At 33.7% G+C, this 15,970-nt stretch overlaps 1 long non-coding RNA gene across 1 annotated transcript; it reads left to right on the forward strand.

The window, feature by feature from the left end:
* Window positions 1–4,222: 4,222 nt before the first annotated feature.
* On the forward strand, window positions 4,223–6,372 carry LOC149491961 (uncharacterized). The gene is made up of 3 exons (XR_016319204.1): window positions 4,223–4,641; window positions 5,457–5,522; window positions 6,238–6,372. It is a non-coding gene; the product is annotated as an uncharacterized LOC149491961 (long non-coding RNA).
* Window positions 6,373–15,970: the final 9,598 nt, after the last annotated feature.

Consider the following 15,970-nt stretch of genomic DNA (forward strand, 5'->3'; position numbering starts at 1 on the left):
TTCTTCTTTTCCTTTTCTTTCTTTCTTTCTTTGCTTCCCCCTTTCTTCTTCCCTGCACCTGCATTCGCACCACTGTCCAGCAGCTCCAGTCGAGCGCCACTGCCGTTCTCACTGCCGCTCGTCACCGGAGCAGCTCTGTTGCTCGTTCCGCCTTGTCCTAGCTCACGCAGCGCCACAGATCGCGCAGTCAGGCCCTCTGTCAGGTCTGGCGCGCCCATAGCAGCAGCTCCAGCTGCACGTCTCGCTGCCAGCCGCCTCTCTCCGCCTCTCTCCGCCTCTCTCCGCCAATGCCAGTCAAGTTCGATCACCGGCAGTCACTGCTTCTTTACCCGACTCGCGTAAGAAATTTCGATCTAGCATAATTAATTAACGTTAATAGTGTTAATGTTATTTAGTTAATTGTGTTAGTTAATGTTGTTAGTAGTTAATTAATTAACATTAATTGTGTTAATGTCAATGTTATTTAGATATGAAATAATAGTTAATTAAATTAATTAAGTTAATATTAGTTAATTAAACTAAATTAAATTAACTAATACTAGGTAATGAAATCAAATTTTATTATTTGTAATTAATTAATCTAGCTAAGTTAATGGTAGTAATGTTAGTTAATTAAATTAACCTTATTATTTGTGGTTAATTAATGTAGTTAATTTAATTGGTAAATGTGAGTAGTTAATAGCTTTATAATTTTATTGTTAATTTAATTAAGATATAATGTTATTGTAATGTATAAATTGGATTGTGTGGTGATGTTGAGATTAAGGAGGATGGGAAAATGTTGTTTGATAATTGCCCGACGGATGGGCCGTATGGATTGAATATTTGTGAAACTGTTGATATTTTAACAGGTAGATAGTCCAATTTTTAGGGGAGATGTTGCCGAAATTTCGGTAGAAAATAAAATAAATTTTGATAGAAAATAAAATAAATTTTAATAGAAAATAAAATAAGAAATAAAATATAATTCAAACGAAAACAAATAAAATAGAGCTAGATAGAAAGATAAATTTAGTACAGAAAAGAAATTAGATATCGAGATTAAATTACGTAGAAAAATTTAGAATATAAAATAAAATTCTTAGAAGGGTAAGGAGATATTTTGTCTGATATAATTATTTCTTTTTGTGTCATTCTTACTTTGCTTAGATCGCCCAGGTCCATCTAGTGCTCCTCCAGGACAGAATCAAAGCTAGGACTTCGCTCTCCCTCACTGTGAGTAATAATAAATAATGCATATCAACATTGCATTTGCATAGTAATTATTTCCTAAATATATATTATGTCACTGTTACTATATAATTATATTTATGATTGTACATTTGGATGTATTTGGTGTATTACTTTGAAAGCATTGTTGATTACTTGTGCTGTGCTATACGTTGCCTTGTTTGTGTGGAATTGGGATGAAGTGGACCACCAGGGGTTTGTGAGGACGGTCTGTGATATGGATCCGGTTATGATATAATACTTGACCGTTGGCCGGGAAAATGGGAAATCGGCGCCCCCTTGTGCACCTGATGATTTAGATTATATGGAGATTCACAGGATGGCTTCTTGTTGTTGCGCACCTGACAATCTAGATTTGATTGTAGCTCGCAGGGTGGCCTCCTGTTGTGAGCACTTGACGATCTAGATTGGATGGAGACCACCGAGTTGCCTCCTGTTGATATGGAAAAGAAAAGAGAGAATGGAAAAACAATGAGAGGACTGGTCAGTAAGGCTTAGACCAGTTGGCCGTATGAGGGATCGGCTCCTTGGTGCACATGTACGAGAGGGCGAGCCATGTGTGAGGACGGCTCGTTGGGGTTTCAGGTGGTGCCACTGACTAATTTCCACTTACTTGATTACTTGAAGGTGACATTACTTGTGGGTGCTAGTGTTGTGCCATATGAATGACTGCAGTATGCTCATTTTAAAATATTAGGGTGCATTTTGCGTGACTGTATGTGGTGTGTATATTTATTATTATTCACTGAGTTGCAAAACTCACCCCCCTTCTCTCCGAACTTCTCAGGTAGTAGGAAATTGCTGATCCAACTGAAGCTCTGTCATTTTCTTCGCGGAGCTACAAAGTAAAACTTATAACTTTTGTTATTATAAGTTGAGAATTGTATTATTAATTTCATATTACTACTCTAGTTTCAAATTATTGTTGAACTCCGCAGTTGTAGGGTCGTGTATTTTCAAATGGGCTTACCCGTAAGTGTTACCTTATATATGGTTTGTGGTGTTATTAGGTGCAGGTGAATCAGTATGCCATATTATGAATGTGATTGATTATGATTAGGCTCAAAACTAAACTTGTATGTAATAATTAAATTGGGCCGAATTATGTGACATTACATCATAACTTGTATGGGCCTACTATTCCTATTAATAGTGTCCTATGCTTGAGTTGAGTAGTTTAGGCTTACTTACAGGCCTCGGGGGCCTTAAGCTTACCTGGACCCTAGTGCCGGTCCGGCCCACGGAATCGGGTCGTGACAAAAATATATTCCAGAAATATGTGTGAAAAAAAAAAACAATCAATTACAAGGAACCAAGAATTTTGAAGTTGAAGTTGCAGATAAAAATTAGATTATAATTTTAAATACTTTAAATGCATTAAAATAAAATTTTTAAAAAAAGCAAAAAATAAAAAGGAAAAAGAAAGGTGTAAAAAGAGTATATCATGCCCGAATTAAGGAAAATTCAATACAAAATTTCTTTTACTTATTGCAGCCCCAAACATCCTAGGGCTTAGCAGTTCTAGTACTATAATAAACAAAACTCAAAACTCGCAAATTATAATTAAGCACTTCCAATAATATTACAATAAACAAAACCTAAAAAATCTCAAATAATAAGCAAAATCAAAGGCTGGGATTTTTTTTTTTTTTTATCGGAGAAGAGAAAGTGTTAAATTGTAGTTGAGAGTTTCTATCGACTCGTGAAAATGGTTTATAAATCCAGCAAAAGGAGCTAACGGTGGCACCCTTAACGAGCATAAAATCGATTGATTGAAGAATAGAGAGGAGGCAACATGATAAACCAAGCTCTGAAATTCCTTTCGATTCACTTGATTCAAGTCTCAATTGGGGAAGATGAGGCTGGAGACCAGTTTTGTGATGAGTTTAGGATTGATCTCCTCAAGTTCTAGATCCTGCCACCACCATAAATCTAAGATTGATGTGAGATGAAGATGGCACAAGTTGTAAAAACTCGAAAGGAAATGAAAGTCTTTGTAAAAATTTTTCTCTCTTTTCCCTCTCAGTCTTGAAGTATTTTAACAGAAAAAAGCTCAGAAAATGGATGTAGGGATCAAATAGGCAGACGGAGGCGAACTTGAGGGACTCCTAAATAATTTTACTAAATAATAAGGACGAATTAATTAATTGGTCAAACATCAGGGACTAGCTAATAATTTTTTCAAATTTTTTTAAAATTAAACTATAAATTGCATTTTGATTTTTTTTTTAATCAATGAAATCAAACTATAATAAAGCAGTTTGGTTTATGATTTAGTGCTTTAGAATATTTTGCATCAAAGCAATAAATAAATAATAGTCCCTTCGTCTAATTTTGTTTGCTTGTTATTCATTTTTTGCATGTCTCAAAATGTTTGTAAAATTTTAATTTTATATATGTAAATAATTATTTTTTCCATAATAACATTTATAATTGTTTATTAAATGAAGAGTTTTTATTATTATTTTAATGAGATTAAGATTAAAGAAGAACAAATTAACTTTTGTTAACTAGATTCTTAATATGCGTGTTTTTTCAAATCATACAAACAGAATGAGACGGAGGGAGTAATTTTTTTAAAAAACGAAAAGTGTAAATGAAATAACCCGAATTTTTATTTTTAAAGATTTTTCATTTAAATTTAATAAACCGACAGCCTGGAAAATTCATAGTAATATTTTAGTACGAGCACTGTGAGAAATCGAATCAAAAACCGATTGGAAAAGCCGTAAACCAATCGAAAATCGAGGATTGGGGCCGAATCGAACCGAATCGAACCGGTTCGACCCAAACCATCTAGAAATTTCTTTTTTTCCTCTATTTTTTAGCACACTTCACTCCCCCTCCCCCCGTTCCTCCTCCTACCTTCCTTCTCTGTCCTCTCCTCCTCACTCCACCCCTTTCCTCCTCTCTCTTCTTCCTCTAGCGTTTCTTGACCACCGGCGACTTCACCTCCGCCACCTTCTCCTCCTTCTCTTTCTTCTTCTTCTTCTTCTTCTTCTTCTTTCCTTTCTTTTCTTTCTTTCTTCTTCAGTGCGCCTGCATTTTTGGCGAGACAGGGACAGAGCAGCAGAGCTGCGCGCTACCGCCACTCCGCTGTCGCTCCTCGCTGCAGCTCGACGTCGCAGCAGCTCCGTCAGCGACTTCACCAGCTCCTTGGACCAGATCGCGCGGCACGAGCAGGCCCGGCCTCCTTCTGTCGTTGATCAAGCAAGCATCGCGCCTCAGTGGATCTGTCGCGCCACCGCTCTGCCACTGCTTCAGCACGCCTCCGACCACCTAGGATCGGCCATTTGAGCTCTTCCGTCCCTTCTAGCAACTTCACCTGCCACTGTCTGCCCCAGCTCCGATCAAGCTAACGCCTGCCAAGCTAACCAAAAAAATTTTGATTTTCAGCTCGTTTGCAGCTAGGTAAGCAGCATTCTGGCTCTTTTTCGGTTGGATTCATGAGTTCCTAATTTTAGTTAAAGAGATTAAAGTAGATAGAGTTAATGTATAGATTGAAACCCTTAGCTAACGACTCTGCAGATTTATTTGGAGGATTTTGTTACATTATTACTATTTGGAACTATGAATGGAAATTTAGTTAATTTAGTTAGATGAGTTAGTGTTAGTGTTAGTGTTAGTAATTAATTAGTTAAGTTAGTTGTAGTTAATTGTTGTAGCTAGTTTTTTAGTTAAGTTAGTTGTAGTTAATTGTTGTAGCTAGTTTATTTAGTTAAGTTAGTTTTAGTGAATAAAAGTAATGGTTTGTAGTTAAATTAGTTTAGTTAAGTTAATGTTAGTAGTGCTAGTTAATTAAATTAATTTTATTATTTATAATTAATTAATTTGGTAATTATGAGTAGTTAACAGCTTTATAATGATAGTGTTGAATTTATTGGTAGTTTAGATATAATGTTATTGTAATATATAATTTTGATTGTGTGGTGATGTTGAGAATTGAAGGAAATGTTGATATTGTTCTTCGGATGGAGGATGGGAAATTGAATTGATTAATTGCCCGACGGATGGGCCGTATAGATTGAATATTTATGAAATTGTTGATATTTTAACAGGTGGATAGTTCAATTTTTAGGGGAGATGCTGCCGAAATTTCGGTAGAAAATAAATAAAATATAGTTAGATAGAGAAATAAAAATTTAGACATAAAATAAAATTTTTAGAGTGGTCAAGAATTATCTTATCTAATAGAATTAATTTTGCGTCATTCTTACTTTGCTTAGATCACCCGGGTCCATCTAGTGCTCCTCCAGGACAGAATCAAAGCTAGAACTTCGCTCTCCATCACTGTGAGTAATAATAAATAATGCATCAACACTGCATTTGCATAACATTACATTTTTATATATTTACATATTGTATTTCTCATATATATTATGTTATGATCACTATAATTATACTTGTGCATAATTGTGCATTTGGATGCAAATTGGTGTATTATGATAAATGAATTGTTTGATTATTTGTGCTGTGTATATACCTGTGCTCTGTTTGTGTGGAGTTGGGATGAAGTGGGTCACCATGGTTTTGTGAGGACGGTCGATAAATAAGGATCCTGATGAACTGATGAAAGTGGACCGTCGGCCGGGTAAAATGGGAGATCGCGCCCCCGTGTGCACCTGATGAACTGATGAAATGATGTTGATGATATGGAAAAGAAAAGAGAGAATGTAAAAAAATAAAATATTGAGAGGACTGGTCAAGTGAGGATTAGACCGGTCGGCCAGATATGGGGATTGGCTCCCCGGGTGCACATGTTTTGAGAGGATGGGCTGTTTGAGAGGACGGCTCGTCGGGGATTTAGGTGACGCCACTGACTAATTCCACGTGATGTGATTATTTGAAGGTGATATTGTTGTGGGTGCTGATATGATGACATATGAGTGACTGTTGTGTGTTCATTCAGTATACTAGGGTGCATTTTGCTTGCCTGTATGTGGTGTGTATTATTTATTATTATTCACTGAGTTGCAAAACTCACCCCCTTCTCTCCAAACCTCCCAGGTACTAGGAAGCAGCTGATTCGATTGAAGCTCTGCAATCTTCTCCGCAGAGTTATAAATGTAAACTTTATATTTTTGTTATTTAATTTTGGTTGTATAAGTTACTCTTTTATCAGATTATTACTGAACTCCGCAGTTATAGGGTTGTGCCATTTAAATTGGGGCCTTGTCGTATGCGTTACTTTTTTATAAATGGTATGAAATGTATAAGTTGAGTAATTAGGCTTACTACGGGCCTCGGGGGCCTTATGCTTACCTGGGCCCTAGTGCCGGTCCGGCCCACGGAGTCGGGTCGTGACAAAGGTGGTATCAGAGCAAAAGTTCATAAGTCTAGATGTAACTGCGGAGTAATTTCTGTCTGTCTTGATATAGTCTCCTTGCTTTCCCCTTCAACGTTCTTGCGTTCTTCGCAATCAGGTTAAAGTCAAGTTGTTTAATGATTAAAAATTTGTATCCTTATCCTTTAGAGATGTGATTTAGCTAATGATGCTAAGGGGATGGTTTAAACTTAAGCTAAAATCCTTCTATGGAATAAATAATATTCATATATAATTTAAGTAGGTAAGAAGATAAGTATATAGGATTAATAAGTTGAAGTTAGATGATGAAATTGTGCTATTTTTATTTAATACGTGTGGAATATGGAATACATATATAAAATGCTATGAATGTGTGTATATGTGTGGCTGCGGAATTGAGAATGAGTTGCTAATTATTATTAGGAGAAATAAATGATTTCGGATTCGAGGACATTAGAATCCATTTAATTAGAGTATTAAATTAGCATATGTATTTGATGAAATTTACATGATGTTGGTTAGTGGGAATTTCTTATAATTATTGAGATAAATATTTTTCTGGATGGAATGGATATACATGATTTTTTTATAGGGTTTGAATATTGAAGGATTTGGTGTGTGATTTGATATGATAATTGGTGATGAGTATTTTTCATAAAGAATAATATTGGTGGAATTATTATATGAAGTGAGTTTTATTTATGAATAATCGCTGCTTGGTAGAGTAAGGTGTATTGTTGTATTCATCAACTTTTTTTTTAGGGTGTGAATATAGGGGATAATATAAATTATTGTGGATAAAGAAAAGTAAATCGCGATTTTTAATAGGAGATAAATTACTTTAATCTTTATGTACTTAGTGGTGGATATTGTGTGGCTTGCGGAATCTTATGGTTTATCTAATGGTATTTAGTCTTTTGATGTTTAAAATAATTGTTGCACACTCGATGGTATGTAAAGTACAAACAATGATTTTTATTTAATGGGAGATTCTATGATCCGAGGAACAATTCTATAAGGGAATTAAGGTAATTATGTTATGTAAATAGTGGGGCATGATGATTTAAGTGTATTGATGAATGACATTGGATCTGGAGAGATAATTATCCAATTATTGAATTGATGTTTATACTAATGAATTAGATAAGTAAGGATGAAACTAGTCCTGTTATTGTATGGATATTTAGAAAGATCAATTACAGAAGCGTGAAAGAGTATAAATTAGTATGATTTAAATGAGGATAATCAGTATATAAAGTTTTAACAAATTAGGGGTCATGGGTAATAAGATTTGGTAAAAATAGGAATAATGATGCATCAGCGGATTTAGGATAAAGACTTCTATACTTTGGGATTTCATGAGTGTAGAAAAATTTTGGTTCGTGTTGATCTCACGATGCTTATACGAGAATAAATTCTAAGACAAAGTGATCAAGAAATATAAGTGATTATTGTTAGGATAGAAAAGATTGAGTAATAGTTAATAGAAGTATTTGTGGATCCATGTGTGATATAATTAAGATCCTAGTACATGTAGGATGTTTAATAAGCCAGACTAATCTTATGGACCAGGTATAATAAAATAAAAGTAAAAGATAGCAAAGGTAATTAGTGGTTTTGGGATTGGAACGCTATTATATTGGGTGATAATTATATAGGAAAATGATAATTTGAATATAATTTGAAGGAGAATAATATTTGTATAATTGAACAGTTTCTTGTTATATCTCTTGAAGAATAGAGCTAAGGTGGATATTAAGAATTTAAATGTTCATAAATAGTAAATTTAGAATCTAAAAAGAGATCAAATGAAGGAAGCTATTGAATGTTTGGTGATAAACAAATAGATAAATGATTCAAGGATTGTAATCCCGATGAGGAAAAGAACTAAGTACTTACATTCAGGAAGAAAGATAGACTTTCTACTTGAGAGTAAGAAATTTTTTTTTGACTTCTGTCATTTGATAGCGTCTAGTTAGGAAATAGTTTTAAGAGTTATATGAATCGAATCCATATAATGAGCTTATAAATATATTATGTACAAGTGAGGAATGTTATTAATACTAATAACTGGGAATAAGAGTTGATGAAGAATCATGAGATTCAGCTTGAGATGGCGATGAATGTGAATAAATGTAATTTCTTGATGCAAGGTAGTTAGAATAAGAAATTCCTATTACTTAGTGCATTTTTGTAAGTTACTTAGTTTATTGGATGGAGAAAGGGAGATATAATTAAGCCTCTAGGGAACAGAAGGGTATCTGGAGTATTTTATAAATATCAATGAACTAACTGGGTTTTAATTTACTGTTCATTTGGAATGATTGAGATATCAATTAAGATGAGAGTCATTAACATATGATTTGGAGTCAATGTAAAGCTATTCTGAATTTCTTAGCAATTGGTGGAAATTATGATTGAATAAATAAAATTGTGTTATAAATGGCAGTTTGCGATATAACTTGTGGTTTAAAGGAATACTTGGTTAGTTAGGTCAATTCGAGGACTGGTACATTGTAACTTTGATGTTTAAGGATTCAATGAGGCATTAACCTTGTTTGGAGTACAGCATGTAGAGAGAACATAATTAAGGTTGGGGATATTCCTAGATAGTATTAAGTATAAATTTTACAAATTTTGGAGGTGATAACCTTGGAGAAAAGGAATAACTCAATGATATATTATTATCTGAATCTTCTGGGCATTCAGGGGGATTAAGAATAAACATAAAATAATGGACATAGTCTACTCAGGAGTTAAATTATGGTTTAACATTCTTAATCACGTACTTAGCTAGAGCAAAGGCACTACTTGTTTAGGATTCTTGATTTCTAGATACGTAAATTTCGGTCTAAAAGATTGATTAAAGACAGAAGAAATAGATAAATTGAATATAAACTACGGTTTGAAGAATTTTACATCTTGAGTAAGATGTAGGCTAGACTTCTTATGGAGTTGAGTATAATAGAATGGTGTGTGAATATTTTAGAAAATGCATTAAGAATATTTGGCATGACAACAACTAACTTGACTAGTTGCATAAGTTCTTGTCATAATTAGTTAAGAAATGGTATAATATGAATTCTCATTAGTAGGATTTGAAAGGAGATTATATTATCTTTCGTTGGAAAATGGTTAAGGTGATAAATATGTGATGAGATTGGGATATAAGTCAGGATCTCCTATCGGTTGATAGCAATTAGCTAGAGAAATGTCATGATTTTGTTTGAAATAAGCTTGTAGTAATGGTAAGAATTTGTTCTCATTAATTAGAAATGATTGTTGCCTATAATAGCTAATGAGAGTAATAACCCATACTTGAACAGAGGTTATGAGGAACTTAAATTCTTACGGTTAACAGTGAATACTAGAGTCGAATCTGTGCCTTGGGTTATGAGTGTTTTACTTGATTTGACTTGTAGATATAGTACAACTCAAGTTTAAATTAACTATGGTGATATGGTAGATATCTAGCTGCTCAGGAGAACAAGTATTCTACTGAATGTGAATAACTTTTATCAGTTGCAGGATTATGTGAGAAGCACAACCACCATTGTTTTCCAGTTACTTGTTACTTTTAAAATTCGAGGACGAATTTTTATAAGGGGGGAAGACTGAAATAACCCGAATTTTTATTTTTAAAGATTTTTCATTTAAATTTAATAAACCGACAGCCTGGAAAATTCATAGTAATATTTTAGTACGAGCACTGTGAGAAATCGAATCAAAAACCGATTGGAAAAGCCGTAAACCAATCGAAAATCGAGGATTGGGGCCGAATCGAACGGTTCGACCCAACCATCTAGAAATTTCTTTTTTTCCTCTATTTTTTAGCACACTTCACTCCCCCTCCCCCCGTTCCTGCGTTTCTTGACCACCGGCGACTTCACCTCCGCCACCTTCTCCTCCTTCTCTTTCTTCTTCTTCTTCCTCTTCTTCTTCTTTCCTTTCTTTTCTTTCTTTCTTCTTCAGTGCGCCTGCATTTTTGGCGAGACAGGGACAGAGCAGCAGAGCTGCGCGCTACCGCCACTCCGCTGTCGCTCCTCGCTGCAGCTCGACGTCGCAGCAGCTCCGTCAGCGACTTCACCAGCTCCTTGGACCAGATCGCGCGGCACGAACAGGCCCGGCCTCCTTCTGTCGTTGATCAAGCAAGCATCGCGCCTCAGTGGATCTGTCGCGCCACCGCTCTGCCACTGCTTCAGCACGCCTCCGACCACCTAGGATCGGCCATTTGAGCTCTTCCGTCCCTTCTAGCAACTTCACCTGCCACTGTCTGCCCCAAGCTCCGATCAAGCTAACGCTGCCAAGCTAACCAAAAAAAATTTGATTTTCAGCTCGTTTGCAGCTAGGTAAGCAGCATTCTGGCTCTTTTCGGTTGGATTCATGAGTTCCTAATTTAGTTAAAGAGATTAAAGTAGATAGAGTTAATGTATAGATTGAAACCCTTAGCTAACGACTCTGCAGATTTATTTGGAGGATTTTGTTACATTATTACTATTTGGAACTATGAATGGAAATTTAGTTAATTTAGTTAGATGAGTTAGTGTTAGTGTAGTGTTAGTATTAATTAGTTAAGTTAGTTGTAGTTAATTGTTGTAGCTAGTTTATTTAGTTAATTAGTTGTAGGTAATTGTTGTAGCTAGTTTATTTAGTTAAGTAGTTTTTAGTGAATAAAAGTAATGGTTTGTAGTTAAATTAGTTTAGTTAAGTTAATGTTAGTAGTGCTAGTTAATTAAATTACTTTTTATTATTTATAATTATTAATTATGTAATTATGAGTAGTTAACAGCTTTATAATGATAGTGTTGAATTTATTAAGGTAGTTTAGATATAATTTATTGTAATACTTATATTTTGATTGTGTGGTGATGTTGAGAATTGAAGGAAATGTTGATATTGTTGCTTCGGATGGAGGATGGGAAATTGAATTGATTAATTGGCCCGCCCGGGGATGGGCCGTATAGAGTGAATATTATGAAATTGTTGATATTTTAACAGGATGGATAGTTCATTTTTTAGGGGAGATGCTGCCGAAATTTCAGGTAGAAAAAGTAAATAAAATATAGTTAGATAGAGAAATAAAAATTTAGACATAAAATAAAATTTTTAGAGTGGTCAAGAATTATCTTATCTAATAGAATTAATTTTGCGTCATTCTTACTTTGCTTAGATCACCCGGGTCCATCTAGTGCTCCTCCAGGACAGAATCAAAGCTAGACTTCGCTCTTCATCACTGTGAGTAATAATAAATAATGCATATCAACACTGCATTTGCATAACATTACATTTTTATATATTTACATATTGTATTTTCTCATATAATTATGTTATGATCACTATAATTATACTTGTGCATAATTGTGCATTTGGATGAAATTGGTGTATTATGATAAATGAATTGTTTGATTATTTGTGCTGTGTATATACTGTGCTCTGTTTGTGTGGAGTTGGGATGAAGTGGGTCACCATGGGTTTGTGAGGACGGTCGATAAATAAGGATCCTGATGAACTGATGAAAGTGGACCGTCGGCCGGGTAAATGGGAGATCGGCGCCCCCGTGTGCACCTGATGAATGATGAAATGATGTTGATGATATGGAAAAGAAAAGAGAGAATGTAAAAAATAAAATATTGAGAGGACTGGTCAAGTGAGGATTAGACCGGTCGGCCAGATATGGGGGATTGGCTCCCCGGGTGCACATGTTTGAGAGGATGGGCTGTTTGAGAGGACGGCTCGTCGGGGATTTAGGTGACGCCACTGACTAATTTCCACGTGATGTGATTATTTGAAGGTGATATTGTTTGGGTGCTGATATGATGACATATGAGTGACTGTTGTGTGTTCATTCAGTATACTAGGGTGCATTTTGCTTGCCTGTATGTGGTGTGTATATATTATTATTCACTGAGTTGCAAAACTCACCCCCTTCTCTCCAAACCTCCCAGGTACTAGGAAGCAGCTGATTCGATGAAGCTCTGCAATCTTCTCCGCAGAGTTATAAATGTAAACTTTATATTTTTGTTATTTAATTTTGGTTGTATAAGTTACTCTTTTATCAGATTATTACTGAACTCCGCAGTTATAGGGTTGTGCATTTAAATTGGGCCTTGTCGTATGCGTTACTTTTTATAAATGGTATGAAATGTATAAGTTGAGTAATTAGGCTTACTACGGGCCTCGGGGGCCTTATGCTTACCTGGGCCCTAGTGCCGGTCCGGCCCACGGAGTCGGGTCGTGACACTATCTCTCAATAGTTATAATAAAATATGAATTAAATATATATGTGTATGGTTATTTAAGAAAACCTCCCTTAAGTCAAACCCTAGCTCTCGTATTAAGTTATTATTCTCATGAAATTGATAACTTTTTTCATATCAATTAATTTCTCCCGATAGTAATTATTGAAATAAATAAATCCGAAGGAAAAACTCAATTTGAAAGCATTAAGCACAATAATAATTTTATCAAAAATAAAGAAAATCAAATCTAACTTTATAAATTGAAATCTAATTAAGCTACATCAAATTCCAAATAAATAAATTTAGTTCAACATAATAGAGAAATTAAACTCAAATAGACTTCTAAATATTCTCAATAACATGACGAAAATTGAAAATAAAAGTAGAGCTTAAGAATAAAAAATAGTTGACGCTTGACTTGAAGTACTTCCTTAATCTTGAATCTCCAACACTCTCGCTTGAAGTCTTTAGAGAGAAAACGATGTAGAGAATGGAATTATAAAATGAACTAGATGTGATTGAATGGATCCCTTTGTGATTTAACTCTCTTTATATAGAGTTTATAGAGCTTCATTCCATCTAATTAGGAAAATAGCTTATCTTGATGAGGAAAAAATCTAATCACAAGAGAAAACAGTTAAATTTTCAATTTCTTCCCAAATAGAAGTCCAAAAGTAATCAAATAAGATTAAAACTCAAATAAGGCAAGTCTCTATATGTTCCCCATGTGAAAATATAAGGTTACACATCCAAATCTCAGTACCCGACAGGAGCTCAATAATTGGACATAACCCAATTAAAATTCCAATAACTTAGAAAACATAGTTGTGTCATAAAACATGGGCAGATTGTGTTTTATACTGACTCTTGAAAGCATATCTTTTCTTAACTTTTTCAGCTTAAAATCCCTTAGTTTAATAATTAGCTAATTTCTAATAAAAATCCTACAAGCTCAATAAATCAAGAAAGTAAAAACTAAAATTAAATGAAAACATAAAAACTACCTACAAAAATTAAAAACTACTAAGATTTCTAATAAAACTATACTAAAATTACTATAAAAATAAACACTAGAAAAAAGCATTTTAGCGACGTACGTCATTTTGTCGCTCATTAGCGACAGAACAATAATCGATTGCGACAGAGTTGTTATAAAATTGTCAATAGTTTAGCAACCACTAGCAAAGATTTTAGCAATTAACCTAGCGACGGATACAAAAGCGGTTGCTAAATTTGTTGCCAAGAATTGGCGCAAAGCTTTGATACAGTTCATCAACCACTAGCAACAGATTTGGCAACGATTTAGCGACAGCAAATGCGTCCTCGCTAAATATGGAACCTAAATTTTGGCGGGAATTATTAGCAACAAAATAGTAAAGAATCACCAACAACTTTAACAAAAATGTGTTTATCCATTTGGCAAATAATAGTACCAATAGCTATGGATTTTAGTGTTCCACGTCATTAACAACAGCGACCCATTTGATCAGTCCTAATTTTTTAGGGCAATTTATTCGCCTTCCTCTCGCGCAAGTCTCATCTCTCTCTCTCTCTCTCTCTCTCTCTCTCTCCTCTTGTGCTTTCTACGACGTTGATAGCTTGAGGTCACCTTTGACGAAATAAATACACAATAGAAGCCACAAGATCACAATGCATGAATATATAGGCAAAGCATTTAGAGGAATAAAAAATATAAAATTTATTTATGGATCATAAATACCTTTAGCACGAGTAAAAACAACACTAATTTCGATTCCTGCTTTTACACTAATAGCTTCTACACTAACAACTTCTGCTCTACCGAAACAACAAAGGTTTTCTATAGTCATTTGTTGTGTGACCTAGGTTAATTTTTCTAGAGATTGTATCTGTGTGGGTAGACGGCTATTGAGGGAAAATGTATATAACCCTACTGACTCCTGTTTTTTGCTTAAGCATTGGTTATATGTCTTGTCAATTTAAAAAATAAAATTAAAAAATGATTTACATATAAAATATATATAACCATGTTTTTGCAAATCTAATTTCACATTTTATTAACCTCTCAATTAGCTCTAATTAACATTGGCACAACAGGGACCCACAGAAATAAAATTAATAAGATTGTCTTATTATAATAATATATCTATACAACCTTAAAATATTATTATAATAAATTATGAATTATTCAACTAAAAATTCATAATTGAACTCCTCATTAATTTCAAATCTCTTAATATTAAAATATACAAACTCTTCATATTAAGATTACAGCTACCTATCAATTAAATTACATTACTGACGATTTTATTTCATTGATAACTTAATTTCCTAAGAATTTCACTTAACTTATTTTATGTGTCAGATTTAAAATCTACCTGCTAAGTATATACAATGAAAACTTATAAGTTTCTTAAGGGGTATTATCAATTCCTAAATTAAGACACAGATTTAATCAATGAATTGATATTTCACAAATGCATATTGTTATGTCCAACTCACCGAGTTTATTGCTCTATAATGAAACTCAACCTTTCAATGAATCAAAACAATAAGCAACGTACATTTTTCATAACAACTAAATCAAGATTTAAGAGTAATAAATATAATTCTTAATAAACTAGAGAATTTATTTTATTTGGTCAGTTTAAAAACACTCATTCTCTACTTGATCCACGTTCAATATATACAATATGTACCAATACAAGAAGTTGGAATTCAACCATTCCCATTATCAAGATAAATTACCTATAATCTTGTGCATAATCATAGCAATAGTTTGTCGACTCCATCCTAGATTGTGAATAAAACTTTATATCTCATATGAACAAATAATAATCTTATATGTACATAATAAACTCTATACATCAAATCATTCACTAGTATAAGATAAAAGACAAATAATTATGATAGGTGTTATTTTTATAGCATTTTTAATATAATTTTTATTAGGATTTTTAGTATTTTAATTACTTTAATTAGTTTTTATTTAGTTTTATTTATATTTTTGTATAAAACTTCCTTTAATCATATTTCACTTGATCTTGAGGAATTTTGTAGGATTTTTATAGGAAACCAGCTTAACTCCTATCTAGGCGCTGGAAGAGTCCTAATTGGGAAGAAATATAAAGCTTAAACAGTTTCCTATCTCTAAGATATATATTCCTCAATAAAAATTCACTTTCCTAAACGAACACGAAGATATTTCAAAAAGTTT

This window comes from Jatropha curcas, unplaced genomic scaffold (genome assembly GCF_041381405.1).
Source record: "Jatropha curcas cultivar XTBG-Jc1 unplaced genomic scaffold, XTBG_Jcur_1.0 HiC_scaffold_209_pilon, whole genome shotgun sequence".
NCBI lineage: Eukaryota > Viridiplantae > Streptophyta > Magnoliopsida > Malpighiales > Euphorbiaceae > Jatropha > Jatropha curcas.